We start from the raw sequence: 18,872 nt of genomic DNA, 5'->3' as shown, positions 1-18,872 counted from the left end.
ATATCGGTCTCCATGGTAACAGCAGGAAATTATTCAAAGTCTAAGAAATTACTTGAGAAGATCGATGGGACGCGTGAGATCATACTAACGACTACACATAAAACTGTCTTAATCAAAATAGAACATGGATGATTGTCGATTCAGATGAAATACAATCAAGTCTTAGACTCCGGTAGGACTGTAGCACGTGATGTCGGGGCGGGTCTCGCTATTATTTCCCATCTTCTGTATAAATACAGCAAAGCTATTTTGGGATAGAGTAGTGACTTTACGATAGTTGATATATCTTTCTTCCATGGGTTCGCATTTTAGAGCACAATCGACGCCATAAAGATAATTCGAGGCATGAATTGGTATTTAGCAGATATTGCTGGTATTAGTACAATGGAATCCACCAATAAATCTTAGATTCTCAAATTGAAATATATAATTTTCAACTTTCGTCAGTTTTAAAACTTATTCCTCTATGGGAATGTAATGTAAGTTATTTAAGGGTAGCCTATCTTTTATATGATGTGGTGTATGCGTGCGTTTTGGGAGCCTTTGGGTGGGACTGGGAACTACCATTTTATAGACTTTAGTACAGATGTCGGCCAAGTGACAGTCAAAGTCGTTATTATCATTAGAAAACAAGTTATCTGCTTCAATACATGCAACAAATAAGGGAGCACGCCATCTGAAGATGAAATTTATGTTAGTGTTTGTTGATCAAATATAACCGCATTCTAGTGCAAATAGAAAATAAACATTTCTGTAATTTGATGCGTCCGCAAATAAATAAACCTGAACTTAAAATAACCACTTTTCAAATAATGATGGGGTTTTAAAAAACCGTCTGCCGACATGCAAATCTCGTTTGTTTTGCCACAGTCTATTTCCGGTAATGGCGGCTCGTGTGACATGACCATCACTAATGGGTTTATACACTGACTCTCTTTTGTTGAGAGCGCGTTGTCAAAGCCAACTGACATCAAGAACCCTGTCTGGATGTAAATTACACATGAAATCAATGATGTGGAGAATTCCTGAGGTGGAATAGTCTCCTGTAGCACAGACGATTCTATCGCCGCTGTTATAGATCACATGACTCCCACCAGTTGTCACCGGTCACGTGATCACCACGAGTCACGTGGCAAAGACACAACTCTCTGTAGTAGAAACGTTGAATTTTACTGTTCTCTGAAACTGCTAATAAATTGCTAGGTATGAGACATTTTTATATCCATTTTGTCATGTCATTTGAATTCATATTCAGTTGGGTTGATATATGGCCAAAACAAAAGTACAAAACACAATTTAATGTAAAATTTTGATTTTCATGCATATCAAACTTTATTAACCACGGTTATATGTTCTATACTAAAAAATATTAAATCTTTTGATAATACTATAGTCGGTTTAATATTTTCTGAAATACCTATGGAAGAAGTTTCTGCATGTTTTACTTGAAAAAAATCCTACCTAAAACTGATTTCTTCTCTTTCGTTTAATGATGAGCATATAGCACAATTAAAAAAACCTTGAATAATAGCAAAATATTAATTACGATTTTCCGAGATGATACCAGTGATCAAAGAACAACCACTAAAAGAAATATGTTACCATAAGCACCGACAATTGCACCATGGCTGAAGAGTATAACTGGAAATATAAGGGCTCCCATTCACAGACATTTTCAATCAATGCCAATTAAATTGCGAAATCGGTGGATATTTCCTGTCGTAAAACAGACGAAAATATCGATCACGCCATCTACTGTCATTTTCCCCATCACATGTTAACTGTAAAGCAATGTCAGTTTTAAAATAGCCTTTGTTGAAAACGGCTAACGCGGAATTGATTTTGTACAAAACGATATTTAAAAAATGTCAAACCATTCCATCGGAGAAAACAGACGTCAGAATTAATATGCAATCAAATTCAATTCAAACCATTTGTTACGATTAACCCGCATGCGCCAACTCGATATATCCGTTTCCGGTTACGTGTTACTTTCAAGATGTTCGACCTTTTCCCGGCTAGTGTGAAATCGAATAATAAATTGGCTATTATTCATTTCAACGTGTTGAGATAAATGCGTTATTTCCTTCACTGGTTTGTGTCTTTCTAATTATATTTGTCTCGTTGCAGAGCTGGTAAATCTATAAAAATATGGAACTGTTCAGTGAAAAAAGGTAGGATCATTTCATCTCTAGTCACGTAATTTCCGCCATTGTTCTCAATGAAACACGTTTCGTCATAATACTATAGATTATAGGAAAATAGATTTTCTCGGTAATATTATCGTCGTGTTTGAGTACCACTTACAGATTGCAATTTAGAGATCTATTTCCGGTCCGGAAATTAAATATGGATTTCATTGGAATGACTTATGTAAATAGACCACAAATAGATTTGTATGAAACTTTTGATTGATTATATTTCAAGCATAGATGAAAACATTATAGGCAAATTTACTTGTATTTTATGACAATGAATACATGGATTGGCAAGTGATCAACAGATGACATAAAAGAACTACAGATGCCAGAAAGTGCTACATTCACAACGGAACTTCATGTCCAGATTATATCAAATCATAGTTATATTATATTGCTTCTCTTCATTTTCTTAAACATATCGTTACTGTACAGTTGTTTAATTTAGAGATGCAAGAATTTCGCAATTTTCTTTTAGATACTTTTCTTCGCAAGGAGAAAAATTCGCGAATTTGTCAATTTTTAACAGTAACAAACTATATCCTTGTCAAAATTGTTTTAAAGGCAACATAATTTTCAAAACGTGTAATACATTTCCTGAAAAAGTAAGATGGTGACTCTGACATAGGTTATGTAGCCGAAAATTTGGTATACATGATATCTTATTTATATTGCTTTTCGCTTTATTCGCGAGCATTTTGATTTCTCGAAAATTTAAAACTAACCAATCAAATCATCAAGTTTAGCCATACTCAATTTGCGAGCAATTTCCTTCCTTAATCAAGGTTGCGTGTTCTTTTCTTTGTATTACGGGTTTACCTTAGCACTAGTAACTCTTATGTCCTTTTTCTTATATATATTAAAAAAACCCCGAATAAACAGAAAAATCCGGATTTGATTCACTGCATCCCTTTAAATTTTATGTATCTTGCATTTCTATAGCAACATGTTAAATAACACAGTCCCAACCCTGGAGCCATTTTGCGTCACAGTGCTATCAATGCCATCAATGTACTTTAAATGAAATGAATGACGATGGTGATGTGTTTCCCATGTATAAAGTAACCCTTTGAGACTGAAAGTGGCCTGATATACATTTGTCACGTGAGCACATAAAGTATTACGAGGATTAACGTACGTAAGTTACGAGATGTGTTAGTCGGATTATAGGATTATCACACCTTTCTAACCCCTACCACTGATGACGCTATGGTATGGAATCACGAGACATTTACCCGCGTCAGGTTTTTTTTTATCCAGGAGAAATCTAGCTATTTTAAATCCACGAGGTAAGACTTGACACGGTATTCACTAACAATGTTGTCATTATCTTACACTAAATGTTGCAGACCCAACAATTTAAAATGAAATTCCATTTTCAAATTAATTTTTTAATTGTTCATATCCCTTTAAACTAGCACAAACAAATATTATATGAATTCAATTTGGAATGCTATAAATTAAATTCTCCAATATGGCTAAGAACTAATGAGGTAATGAACATTGGCCTTATTCTCCCATTTCTCACTCAAGATAAAGTTATTGTCGGAATTAATGGAATACCATCTATTGAGTCTATCTAATACCTTAGATTAGATGATAAGCTAAGTCTAAGCCAAGGATGAAATTAAAAACGTGGTTAGATTTTAAGCTGTCATTTATGAAACAACGCTGAATATACATCTTGAACCTTTCATATATTCTTATAACTGAAGAGAAACGAAAAAATAAAAAACAACATTTCGTTATCTTAACATAAATTATATCCTTACGTGGTTAAGCTTCTGCTAACCGTACCAACGTACTCAATTTAGTTGCTATTCGGTGTGTCCCGAGATCACGGAATTGAATGTAAGAAACCTCAGGTCGAATTAATAGAGAGCAATATATAAGATATTACGTTTACAACTCCAGCTGACATCCACTTGAGAAAACCTACAGATAGACGCCTTTGTATTGAGCCAAAATTAAAAATAGTTAGATACTTAAAAATCATGCATAATCATTTTCTGTCAAGAAAATTGATTTGCAACAGTAAGAAAATTCTACATCGACAGGAAATTGCACATTCAAGTCAATGACAGTGGGCTAAGAAAACAAAGGTAAGAACTCTTTCTCATTGTGCTCTAAAGAAATTAGTTTCTGAGTTTATGCATTCTACTCCGAGGATACATTAATCAATGTAATTAACCACCCCAGTAGTTTAGGATCAGGATTGTCTTGGGTTTTAAATGGCTTAGTTTAATCAAGGTAAAATTATCATTAACCGAATCCACAGAATCTACTCCGATCTTTACAAGGACGAGTCTATCCGCTTCATTAACGCGATCGTTTATCGCAATCACGGAATGGAATCGCCGGATTACATAACTTCTTCATTAAACCGCTAACGAAAAGACGTTGCTGAGGGTTTATTGGTGTTGATAAACCCCACGGTGTAATTACTTTTGTTGTGATCATTACTGATATCAAACTAACCTAATCAGTGATACTCATGTCCACGTCACCTCGCAATCAGTTCAAAACACCAAAACAACACGCCACTCCACCTAGCCTCGCAATCAGTTCAAAACACCAAAACAACACGCCAATCCACCTAGCCTCGCAATCAGTTCAAAACACCAAAACAACACGCCACTCCACCTAGCCTCGCAATCAGTTCAAAACACCAAAACAACACGCCACTCCACCTAGCCTCGCAATCAGTTCAAAACACCAAAACAACACGCCAATCCACCTAGCCTCGCAATCAGTTCAAAACACCAAAACAACACGCCAATCCACCTAGCCTCGCAATTAGTTCAAAACACCAAAACAACACGCCAATCCACCTAGCCTCGCAATCAGTTCAAAACACCAAAACAACACGCCAATCCACCTAGCCTCGCAATCAGTTCAAAACACCAAAACAACACGCCAATCCACCTAGCCTCGCAATCAGTTCAAAACACCAAAACAACACGCCAATCCACCTAGCCTCGCAATCAGTTCAAAACACTAAAACAACAAGCCACTCCACCGAGTATGGCAACAGGTTACAGAGAGGAGTTCTTATCACAAACGGTGTTTTCCGAGGAGACCTACAGAACCGATGACGTCGACAGGTATACGTGTGAGCGGTATGAATTAACAATGAATCGCTGTCTGATATGATATTGATTTGCTCCGACAGAACTACGGGTGCGCCAACATGTGGTTTTTACGAACGGGTGCCGTTTTATGCAAGACTCTGTTCGAGTAGGCATGCTTATAACCAACAGTCCATGGTACGGCGCCCCGGCATTGCGTCAGCGACACAAATGAGCTTTCCACTCTGTGGGTTTCAAATAAATTTTCGATTATCTCCCTGTACAGGTTGATGCTATCTCTCACGTGATCCATGATAAATCCTTTTGTGGAGAGTATATTGTGAACAGACTTGATCAGAAAGCCACGAGTTGATGAGCAGGGAAGTTAGATGATATTTCGCTTGCAGTTTCAGTAGTAGGTTCACCTCACTGATACAATTGTATGCTGTCGTATCAATCATTTTTTCAGCATTATTTTTCATCATCTAAACTTTCTTATACGGTTGGCATCACAATAACATAAAATAGCACTAGCTGATAATAGAACGCTAGGCCTATCATAATCAAACATATGGGGTACAGGCTGTAAATAGAACGGTAAGCCTATCATAACCAAACATAAGAAGTACAGGCTGTAAATAGAACGGTGGGCCTATCATAAACAAACATATGGGACACAGGCTGTAAATAGAACGGTAAGCCTATCATAACCAAACATAAACGGTAAGCCTATCATAACCAAACATAAGAAGTACAGGCTGTAAATAGAACGGTGGGCCTATCATAAACAAACATATGGGACACAGGCTGTAAATAGAAAGCTGGGCCTATCATAAACAAACATATGGGGTACAGGCTGTAAATAGAACGGTGGGGCCTATCATAAACAAACATATGGGGTACAGGCTGTAAATAGAACGGTGGGCCTATCATAAACAAACATATGGGACACAGGCTGTAAATAGAACGGTGGGCCTATCATAAACAAACATATGGGGTACAGGCTGTAAATAGAACGGTGGGCCTATCATAAACAAACATATGGGGTACAGGCTGTAAATAGAACAGTGGGGCCTATCATAAACAAACATATGGGACACAGCATATGGGCATCACAGGCTGTAAATAGAACGGTGGGCCTATCATAAACAAACATATGGGACACAGGCTGTAAATAGAACGGTGGGCCTATCATAAACAAACATATGGGACACAGGCTGTAAATAGAACGGTGGGCCTATCATAAACAAACATATGGGGTACAGGCTGTAAATAGAACGGTGGGCCTATCATAAACAAACATATGGGGTACAGGCTGTAAATAGAACGGTGGGCCTATCATAAACAAACATATGGGACACAGGCTGTAAATAGAACGGTGGGCCTATCATAAACAAACATATGGGTACAGGCTGTAAATAGAACAGTGGGGCCTATCATAAACAAACATATGGGACACAGGCTGTAAATAGAACGGTGGGCCTATCATAAACAAACATATGGGACACAGGCTGTAAATAGAACGGTGGGCCTATCATAAACAAACATATGGGATACAGACTGTAAATAGAACGGTGGGCCTATCATAAACAAACATATGGGACACAGGCTGTAAATAGAACAGTGGGGCCTATCATAAACAAACATATGGGACACAGGCTGTAAATAGAACGGTGGGGCCTATCATAAACAAACATATGGGACACAGGCTGTAAATAGAACGGTGGGGCCTATCATAAACAAACATATGGGACACAGGCTGTAAATAGAACGGTGGGCCTATCATAAACAAACATATGGGACACAGACTGTAAATAGAACGGTGGGCCTATCATAAACAAACATATGGGACACAGGCTGTAAATAGAACGGTGGGCCTATCATAAACAAACATATGGGACACAGGCTGTAAATAGAACGGTGGGCCTATCATAAACAAACATATGGGACACAGCTATGTAAATAGAACGGTGGGCCTATCATAAACAAACATATGGGTACACAGCTGTAAATAGAACGGTGGCCTATCATAAACAAAATATGGGCACAGCTGTAAATAGAACGGTGGGCCTATCATAAACAAACATATGGGACACAGACTGTAAATAGAACGGTGGGCCTATCATAAACAAACATATGGGACACAGGCTGTAAATAGAACGGTGGGCCTATCATAAACAAACATATGGGACACAGGCTGTAAATAGAACGGTGGGCCTATCATAAACAAACATATGGGACACAGGCTGTAAATAGAACGGTGGGCCTATCATAAACAAACATATGGGACACAGGCTGTAAATAGAACGGTGGGCCTATCATAAACAAACATATGGGACACAGGCTGTAAATAGAACGGTGGGCCTATCATAAACAAACATATGGGGTACAGGCTGTAAATAGAACGGTGGGCCTATCATAAACAAACATATGGGACACAGGCTGTAAATAGAACGGTGGGCCTATCATAAACAAACATATGGGACACAGGCTGTAAATAGAACGGTGGGCCTATCATAAACAAACATATGGGGTACAGACTGTAAATAGAACGGTAAGCCTATCATAAACAAACATATGGGACACAGGCTGTAAATAGAACGGTAAGCCTATCATAACCAAACATATGGGACACAGGCTGTAAATAGAACGGTACGCCTATCATAAACAAACATATGGGGTACAGGCTGTAAATAGAACGGTACGCCTATCATAAACAAACATATGGGACACAGGCTGTAAATAGAACGGTAGCCTATCATAAACAAACATATGGGGTACAGGCTGTAAATAGAACGGTACGCCTATCATAAACAAAACATATGGGGTACAGACTGTAAATAGAACGGTGGCCTATCATAAACAAACATATGGGACACAGGCTGTAAATAGAACGGTGGGCCTATCATAAACAAACATATGGGGTACAGACTGTAAATAGAACGGTACGCCTATCATAAACAAACATATGGGTACAGGCTGTAAATAGAACGGTGAGCCTATCATAACCAAACATATGGGGTACAGGCTGTAAATAGAACGGTAGCCAATCATAACCAAACATATGGGTACAGGCTGTAAATAGAACGTGCCTAACATAACCAAACATATGGGGTACAGGCTGTAAATAGAACGGTGGCCTAACAATAAACAAACATATGGGACACAGACTGTAAATAGAACGGTGGCCCTATCATAAACAAACATATGGGTACAGGCTGTAAATAGAACGGTGGGCCTATCATAAACAAACATATGGGACACAGGCTGTAAATAGAACGGTGGGCCTATCATAAACAAACATATGGGCACAGCTGTAAATAGAACGGTGGGCCTATCATAAACAAACATATGGGACACAGCTGTAAATAGAACGGTGGGCCTATCATAACAAACATATGGGACACAGCTGTAAATAGAACGGGGGCCTATCATAAACAAACATATGGGTACAGGCTGTAAATAGAACGGTGGGCCTATCATAAACAAACATATGGGACACAGCTGTAAATAGAACGGTGGGCCTATCATAAACAAACATATGGGACACAGGCTGTAAATAGAACGGTGGGCCTATCATAAACAAACATATGGGACACAGACTGTAAATAGAACGGTGGGCCTATCATAAACAAACATATGGGACACAGCTGTAAATAGAACGGTGGGCCTATCATAAACAAACATATGGGATACAGAGGCTGTAAATAGAACGGTCCATCATAACAAACATATGGGACGCTGAATAAACGTGGCCTATCATAAACAAACATATGGGACACAGGCTGTAAATAGAACGGTGGCCCTATCATAAACAAACATATGGGACACAGGCTGTAAATAGAACGGTGGGCCTATCATAAACAAACATATGGGGTACAGACTGTAAATAGAACGGTGGGCCTATCATAAACAAACATATGGGACACAGGCTGTAAATAGAACGGTGGGCCTATCATAAACAAACATATGGGACACAGGCTGTAAATAGAACGGTGGGCCTATCATAAACAAACATATGGGTAAAGAGGCTGTAAATAGAACGGTGGGCCTATCATAAACAAACATATGGGACACAGACTGTAAATAGAACGGTGGGCCTATCATAAACAAACATATGGGACACAGACTGTAAATAGAACGGTGGGCCTATCATAAACAAACATATGGGACACAGGCTGTAAATAGAACGGTGGGCCTATCATAAACAAACATATGGGACACAGGCTGTAAATAGAACGGTAGCCTATCATAAACAAACATATGGGACACAGGCTGTAAATAGAACGGTGGGCCTATCATAAACAAAACATATGGGTACAGGCTGTAAATAGAACGGTGGGCCTATCATAAACAAACATATGGGATACAGGCTGTAAATAGAACGGTGGGCCTATCATAACCAAACATATGGGACACAGGCTGTAAATAGAACGGTGGGCCTATCATAACCAAACATATGGGGTACAGGCTGTAAATAGAACGGTACGCCCAACATCACCAAACATATGGGTACAGGCTGTAAATAGAACGGTACGCCCAACATCACCAAACATATGGGGTACAGGCTGTAAATAGAACGGTGGGCCTATCATAAACAAACATATGGGTACAGGCTGTAAATAGAACGGTGGGCCTATCATAAACAAACATATGGGACACAGGCTGTAAATAGAACGGTGGGCCTATCATAAACCAAACATATGGGACACAGGCTGTAAATAGAACGGTGGGCCCTATCAAACAAACATATGGGTACAGGCTGTAAATAGAACGGTGGGCCTATCATAAACAAACATATGGGACACAGGCTGTAAATAGAACGGTGGGCCTATCATAAACAAACATATGGGACACAGGCTGTAAATAGAACGGTGGGCCTATCATAAACAAACATATGGGTACAGGCTGTAAATAGAACGGTGGGCCTAATCATAAACAAACATATGGGATACAGCTGTAAATAGAACGGTGGGCCTATCATAAACAAACATATGGGTACAGCTGTAAATAGAACGGTCCTATCATAAACAAACATATGGGATACAGGCTGTAAATAGAACGGTGGGCCTATCATAAACAAACATATGGGTACAGGCTGTAAATAGAACGGTGGGCCTATCATAAACAAACATATGGGATACAGCTGTAAATAGAACGGTGGGCCTATCATAAACAAACATATGGGACACAGGCTGTAAATAGAACGGTGGGCCTATCATAAACAAACATATGGGATACAGAATGTAAATAGAACGGTGGGCCTATCATAAACAAACATATGGGATACAGGCTGTAAATAGAACGGTGGGCCTATCATAAACAAACATATGGGACACAGACTGTAAATAGAACGGTGGGCCTATCATAAACAAACATATGGGACACAGGCTGTAAATAGAACGGTGGGCCTATCATAAACAAACATATGGGACACAGGCTGTAAATAGAACGGTAGGCCTATCATAAACAAACATATGGGAACAGGCTGTAAATAGAAACGGTGGGCCTATCATAAACAAACATATGGGACACAGGCTGTAAATAGAACGGTGGGCCTATCATAAACAAACATATGGGACACAGGCTGTAAATAGAACGGTGGGCCTATCATAAACAAACATATGGGACACAGGCTGTAAATAGAACGGTACGCCTATCATAAACAAACATATGGGTACAGGCTGTAAATAGAACGGTGGGCCTATCATAAACAAACATATGGGACACAGGCTGTAAATAGAACGGTGGGCCTATCATAAACAAACATATGGGACACAGGCTGTAAATAGAACGGTGGGCCTATCATAAACAAACATATGGGACACAGGCTGTAAATAGAACGGTACGCCTATCATAAACAAACATATGGGACACAGGCTGTAAATAGAACGGTACGCCCAACATAAACAAACATATGGGGTACAGGCTGTAAATAGAACGGTGGGCCTATCATAAACAAACATATGGGATACAGGCTGTAAATAGAACGGTGGGCCTATCATAAACAAACATATGGGACACAGGCTGTAAATAGAACGGTGGGCCTATCATCATAAACAAACATATGGGACACAGGCTGTAAATAGAACGGTGGGCCCTATCATAAACAAACATATGGGACACAGGCTGTAAATAGAACGGTGGGGCCTATCATAAACAAACATATGGGATACAGACTGTAAATAGAACGGTGGGCCTATCATAAACAAACATATGGGATACAGGCTGTAAATAGAACGGTGGGCCTATCATAAACAAACATATGGGACACAGGCTGTAAATAGAACGGTGGGCCTATCATAAACAAACATATGGGACACAGGCTGTAAATAGAACGGTGGGGCCTATCATAAACAAACATATGGGATACAGACTGTAAATAAGAACGGTGGGCCTATCATAAACAAACATATGGGTACAGCTGTAAATAGAACGTGGCCATATATGGGATACAGGCTGTAAATAGAACGGTGGGCCTATCATAAACAAACATATGGGATACAGGCTGTAAATAGAACGGTGGGCCTATCATAAACAAACATATGGGAACAGCTGTAAATAGAACGGTGGGCCTATCATAAACAAACATATGGGATACAGAATGTAAATAGAACGGTGGGGCCTATCATAAACAAACATATGGGATACAGATGTAAATAGAACGGTGCCTATCATAAACAAACATATGGGATACAGCTGTAAATAGAACGTGCTATCGGGTACAGTGAACGGTGCCTATCATAACACAACATATGGGATACAGTGTAAATAAACGTCCAATCATGGGCAACATAAACAAAATATGGGATACAGATGTAAATAGAACGGTGGGCCTATCATAAACAAACATATGGGTAAACAAATGGTGCTGTAAATAGAACGGTGGGCCTATCATAAACAAACATATGGGATACAGAATGTAAATAGAACAGTGGGGCCTATCATAAACAAACATATGGGTACATGCTGTAAATAGAACGGTGGGCCTATCATAAACAAACATATGGGGTACATGCTGTAAATAGAACAGTGGGGCCTATCATAAACAAACATATGGGACACAGGCTGTAAATAGAACGGTGGTCCTATCATAAACAAACATATGGGACACAGGCTGTAAATAAAACAGTGCGCCTTTCATAACCAATCATATGGGGTACAGTGTACATTTGTCCCGTTTCAAGGTATCATTAGCAGTACTCATATTGTTACATTTCGGTAGTGTTTGTACCAAATCAGTCTTTAAGTTGTTTTTTTCTTGAATAAATAACTTCAAATGACGTTTTCTCATTATGATGATGTTTGTATTGTTTTGTTGTTTACTGGTTGATATATCATCTCTACATGTGGAGTTTTAGATGAAGAGTAAATTTCAAGTAAACATGATATGGCTTTAAAAAGAGTGCACTTCGATTTTCGGTCTATACATCGATGTACCAAATTATTACAGCGTTTAATTGTTATAATTAAGTTCTAAAGCATAGACAAAGAATACAACGATGAAAATTATACGATTTACAAACAAAATGATTTAACCAATGAACAATCGAGTTACAACCAAATTTTATTGATTTGTAAGACGGAAATAATACATCGCTTAGTTCATTTTGATGATTTATACTGTTTCGTTACAGGAATGGATTTTCACGAATAATTGAAACCTGTTGTAAAAGACTCCCGTTCAATACTTCCTTTATGTTGCTAACGTTACATGTAACAACACAAACTAGAATCTATCATTTCGCCCTTCTTTTATTAACGACACGATATGTCTTCATCCAATTGCTTAAGAGAATAAAAACATTAATCATAGCAATAACCCGGATCTTATTTTTTTCAATTTTACATCCGTGAATATCACCTTGTCATTACTGGAGACAAACAAGTCATCAGCGCGAGTAATTGGGAAGTTTATAAATTGTTAAACTGCACGAGATCCTGGGTTGGTAGAGACAAGTACCGACACCAGGGCGCCATTGTAGGAGAACGATGCCTTAAGCAAATATTCCACTGTCATAATCTGATTGCATGGGCTGTCAAAGGAATGTAAAACTTCAAAATTTGGTTTAGTACAAACGTCAGTACAGGTAGCTTTTCTGAATGATTTACACACTTTGTGCGCTGATTCAGACTTATTTATAGTACAACAAATTATTTTCGTGGTTATAAAATCTCGTAATTTTAAAGTGAGATATTTCAATGAAAAACAAGTTTGAATTTTACGATGTAACGATTAGAATGCATATGATCATAATGTAGCATTTACTTAATGTTTCTAGGATTCAACTATCATATTAACATTAATCTGAAAAAAACCCTGAGAAAATAAAATCTACCATGACAATATCTGGCTACACAGTATATCATTATTCAGGCAGGGATGTCGGTTTCTAACCACAAGCTAGTGATGTATTCCTGCTGTCAGTTCTTTGATAATATTTCAAAATAAATTTGGATTTCCACTGGAAAAATAAAAATTGTATTCATATTCAGCTAAAAACAGGATCAATGAAAAATTATGAACAATCACTAGATATTGAAAAATACGCCCACGTCTACGAGAGATTCGACCTTAACATGCTACTGTTGTTAAATAAAAGAACATAAATACATAATAAAATGTTTCTGTTAAATATTTGTTTTTAATAATAAACACAAAACGATGATGAGTTTTTGAAAGTAAATGTAACTGTCACTTTCTCACTTTATGCAGTTGTTTTAACTTGTAATGTTGAATGAATTGCGTTAACAAAATTCGAAGCGTTGTATTTCTTTGCATTTTTTTTTCGTCTGACGAATTCGAATTTCAAGAACAGTCGTAAAGGGATAGCTTCGTCCTTGACGCAAGGATATAATTAGATATATCTGACTCAAGGTTCTTTATCACTGACGCTATCGAAAATGGAGGCTAACGCACAATGTCAGTGTCTATCAATGGAGAAACAAAACATGCTAGTTGCGCCGACTGATTATTTGTTGAAACGCATATTTTATTCATACCCAGTGTCATTGAAAACCGCAAAGGTAGAACTGGAAATTGATTTCACGTCAGACATTCAGCAAGACAAAGGTAATTCACAGGAAGTCAGATTCGATTTCACGAACACTTATTGGCTACACTCCATATCACGTGGTTAGGCAATACCAATTTCAACCTACACCTGTCATGTCGTTTTGACAGGTTTGCTATACGAATAATTTCACAGGCATATAAAAAGGGAAATTTACAGATTGAAAGAACACCCACTCTATACTGATGGTCAACGATGAAAAGCTTTTACGGACAGAGAAATAATATTTACGTTTTAATTAGTATTTTAGCACTATTTCAAATAACGTAATTCTTCCCAAGGAAACCTTTGCCATATAAGATTCGACATTTGCAAATTAAAATATACTATGAAGTGTTACAATGTTCCAGGTAATAATTTAGCCACATCATATTAATTTTGAAGCAATGATGAAGGTGAGTATTTCAGTAATTAAATCAGTCATTGTCTAGACAACTGCTTACTCAAGTTTATTGATATACCTCTTTTCTACGGTAACATCGTGCTAAAAGAATTGACAAAAACGGATCCAATCTTCGTTTTGATCAAAAAAACAAAACGAATAACGCCATTTTTATTACATCGGATATCCTTGAGTTTCACAAGAACAAGTAAATTGGTATGTTTCTCCATAATGCTGAGTAACGCTTCCAATAATTAACAAAAACTAAAGCTAATCATAAAGATAATTTTGCGTTGAATGAGTTCATTACTCAATGTCATCACACTGCCTCGGGTATTGGAATTTCCGGAGTTTTGCTTAACTTCAAGTAGACAAAACATAAAACGTACCAACTATAATGAACCTGTTACATCAAAAAGATATTTTCAAAAAAATATATCTCGTCAGCACAAGGTTGAGCTTGTGAAAGATCATCTACATTTATTTCTACAAAAACTTCCCTCTGGTTCTATCTCTGATATTATTGTTTTTCCAAATGAATATCTTTATAATACCACATCAATGTTGTACTCTGATATCAATATTTCAAATAACCCGTCTACACGTTGAAAACATTATCCTTAATTGTAAAATTCCTCATTTCGTTCTGTATTCATCTATCTAGTTCCAAGACATTTGCTTGGAATTAAGCAAATATGAATCTTAAACATTCGGAACATAAAATCAACTATGGCATATTTAATTTGTTATATCTATACGGGAATACTAATATCATTATTTGGCATTCGTTACTCGTGTCACTGACATTTATGTTAATCACTAGAAGTAATTACTACAATTGATAGCTTTCCATATCAAACTTATCAAGTTACTTGTAATTTGTTTGAAATATAATACAAATGATTCTTAAACATTAAGAATTGATCTTGAAATCAATCAAAAACTATTAGTCAGCTCTTGAATCAGATCGTAATTGAAATCCATAACTCTCGTCAAAGTCTGAATATTGCACAAGATAGTTCTTTCCGTGGATTAATGAATGCCATTTCTGTTATCAATACCACTGCCCCCGCTTCAATCCTATCTTACCCGGCCTTTATTTCTGGACCTTGTTACCGCGATGGCATTTCCCTTACAGTGAATCGAAGCCGGCCAGTGAGAAAATAGAGAACATCTGACCTTTCCAAGATTAACTAATTTCTCTCCAATCGATTTTATATCAAACTTACTTAAGAAGATACATCATAGCCTGGCAAAAGCGTCTTATGTATAATTGGCTCCCGCTACATGATGAAATTCCTATCGATCCGCTACTGTTCAGAACTGTTCTGACCCATTTTGTTACGAGAACAATTACAGTAGGGTTTACTATTCCATCAGATAATGGACAAGACGAGGGTCTATCGAAGAGACAAGGTCCGCCAAATCGGTTCCTGACATGCTATCTGGAGGGAATATTCATGATTGCGGAAATATGAACTACTTAAAATGGTCAGTAAGATTCTGGTTGGAAACCAATCAACTTAGAGAGATTTCCATGGCAACCACAATTCCCTTCGCTGATATGTTATAAGTTAGTGTCTTTTGGGTTCAAACCAACTCTTTTAATATCTGCAATTTTTACAAACTTAAGTTTTAAGTCCAACGTGCCTACTAAAAAGACCAAATTGGTCAGGAAATTGTCCTGGTACATTTATGTATATAAATATATCAAGATGAAACGAGAAACGTTGGATATATGATTACAAAAGAAAATTCATAGAAAGAAGTAAGGACACGAGAAGGACAAGGCCAAGGCGTTCTTTGTGTCCATTTTGCTATATAAAGATGTCCATTGTAACAGGCTTGACTGTATAACACCCATACCATATTTGTATTTAAGCAATGTAATAGTTTGTAAGGAATATACAACTTTATATTTATATTTGCTAGATGCAATGCATCAATGATGTAAAAGAAAAAAGAAAACGTCCCCTACAACATCACCGACACCCATCATATAGATCTAGGTCAATCCTGGTCAAGTGATAACCTCCAATAGAAATCTGATGTGGACTGATCAGGACCAAAGATGATTACTACCAAATTGGTGCTTAACATTGTTTCTATTGGGAAAAAAGATAATTAGAGCACTGACACACATCACTTTGGAAATAACCAATGGAAATCTGAGTATTTGGTGATAGAATCATTATGTGAACGGAATATCATTTTAATCGACAATCGATCAATATACTGTTGATTTATCATCAAGAAATGGAGTAGGATAAGAAAGTGTTATTATTTACATTATATACATTTTTATTGATGAACAATTTACACCTTTTTATAAAACATTGAATTATGGCAGATACAAAGTACTAGATTGCAAGTGTGACCCAAACGTGATTGGCATGGACATTATAACATCTTAACGAAACGTGAGGTTCACAATCTCACATAAATATATCTACAGAGGACTAATTCGGAGAACTGACATTTCTAAATAAGATTATCATCAGCAGCTACGTTTCATGCCAGCGTTAACTCAAGGATAGCAATTTCTGTCTTGTATTCGTTTTATAATCTTCACATCGTTTGTGAAGTCATCTATTTCAAAATAACATTTTTCTATCTGACAATTAAAGCTGTGAACTTTCGGTAATTTCATACGACTTTTAGTATTCAACAAGCAATTTTCCTGATGTAATAGTTCCAAAAGTTTTAGGCGTCATAACTTTTTCAACGACCAACTTATACTCTTAAATCAAATCAGAAAGAGTGTTGTTTCCGTATTTTATCCAATATTCAACTGGTTCTGAACCCATGTATTGTTAATCTAACGGATAATAAAAAAATCAATATATTTTGTTGACAACTGTCTTCCGGCACACTTTGGAAAGGCAAGATTGTCGAAAAAAAAACCCAATAACCTTATTTACATATTATTCGAAATACACAAATTTTTACTTAAATACTAAAAATGTACACATTGTTTTTACAGAAGTAGTAGAAACAGGTCATATATAGTAGAATAAACAACTGCACGTGCACGTAACACGTGACAGACATGCACATAAAGATGCATGTGACATGATTCGGTAAGTGAATCGTGAGAAACACAAACACATGACTAATTTGGAGAATTGACATTTTTTATCAGTTCACCCACAGTCGTTAACCAATTCTCACATCCGAGCTAGTTGCAGAGAAACCACAGTGCTGCAGCATAACCAATCTTACGGAGGTCTCGTGTTTAGATATGTAACACTTTCACTTTGTTTTCAAAGTTTATTCTTTTTAAAAAGTTTTTAAGAGTTTTGTAGCGATGAAATGTATATGTGGATGTTAGACTTTAGATACTCTGAGACGCTGACCTCGATATGATTTTACGCTATTTTTTCCGATATATTTCAACAGTTCTGATTTTTTGTCATTTGATCAGCTTCTGAATGCCGCGAATCCGTTTTATTTTATCTACCGTTTTAACATGTACTTCTATATATGTGATACTGTTTGGCATCCGGTGAAAGCCTTTTATAAAGTCGCTAATGACGTTGTGTATTGTTCATATCAATGACGTAAAACTTTATCTATTTCAGTAACAAGACGATGACCTCATTAAGCAATTTGTCTGTAATCACCTTATAAATACCTTCAATGGAGGTGTTAACAGTAGTAAAACTAGAGACGTCGACTCAGAAAACACACCTCAAACGTCCTTTGGTTAAATTCGCAACTGAAAGTAGCAAATTATCTGATATTTTTATCCCATTTACAACATATAAAAACCTTTCTGTGGACGTATCGCCTAACAAGATTTTGAAGATTTGTTTGAAACCTATTTTTCCAGAAGGCTTCATGAAACATATTGAAGTTTTAACTAGGAACCTTTAGAGTAATAATTTACTGTTTTTAAGTTTTAAGAAAAAAACACAATAAAAAAGACGATAACGCTTCCTCTATTGAACTATAAGCTACACTTTACAATTTTAACCGACGGATTGTTTAATTCCAGTATGTTGTTTACATTTTCAATTTGAAATTATAAACAAACTAAACTAAACTTGAGGATGTGGTGAAACAAACTTTAATAAGATCATCAGAACTATCCCGAAAACGAAATCGAAAGCACTTCAGCAGAGGGGAAAGCCAACCTGATTTCCCAGAA

At 37.0% G+C, this 18,872-nt stretch overlaps 1 protein-coding gene across 2 annotated transcripts in view; it reads right to left on the bottom strand.

The window, feature by feature from the left end:
- The window catches only part of LOC138333935 (synaptotagmin-11-like), a 41,344-nt gene that overhangs the window by 16,866 nt on the left and 5,606 nt on the right, over positions 1-18,872 (bottom strand). The window lies entirely within an intron of this gene.

Source organism: Argopecten irradians, chromosome 10 (assembly GCF_041381155.1).
Source record: "Argopecten irradians isolate NY chromosome 10, Ai_NY, whole genome shotgun sequence".
NCBI classification, from domain to species: domain Eukaryota; kingdom Metazoa; phylum Mollusca; class Bivalvia; order Pectinida; family Pectinidae; genus Argopecten; species Argopecten irradians.
This window is presented reverse-complemented; position numbering and strand designations above follow the sequence as displayed.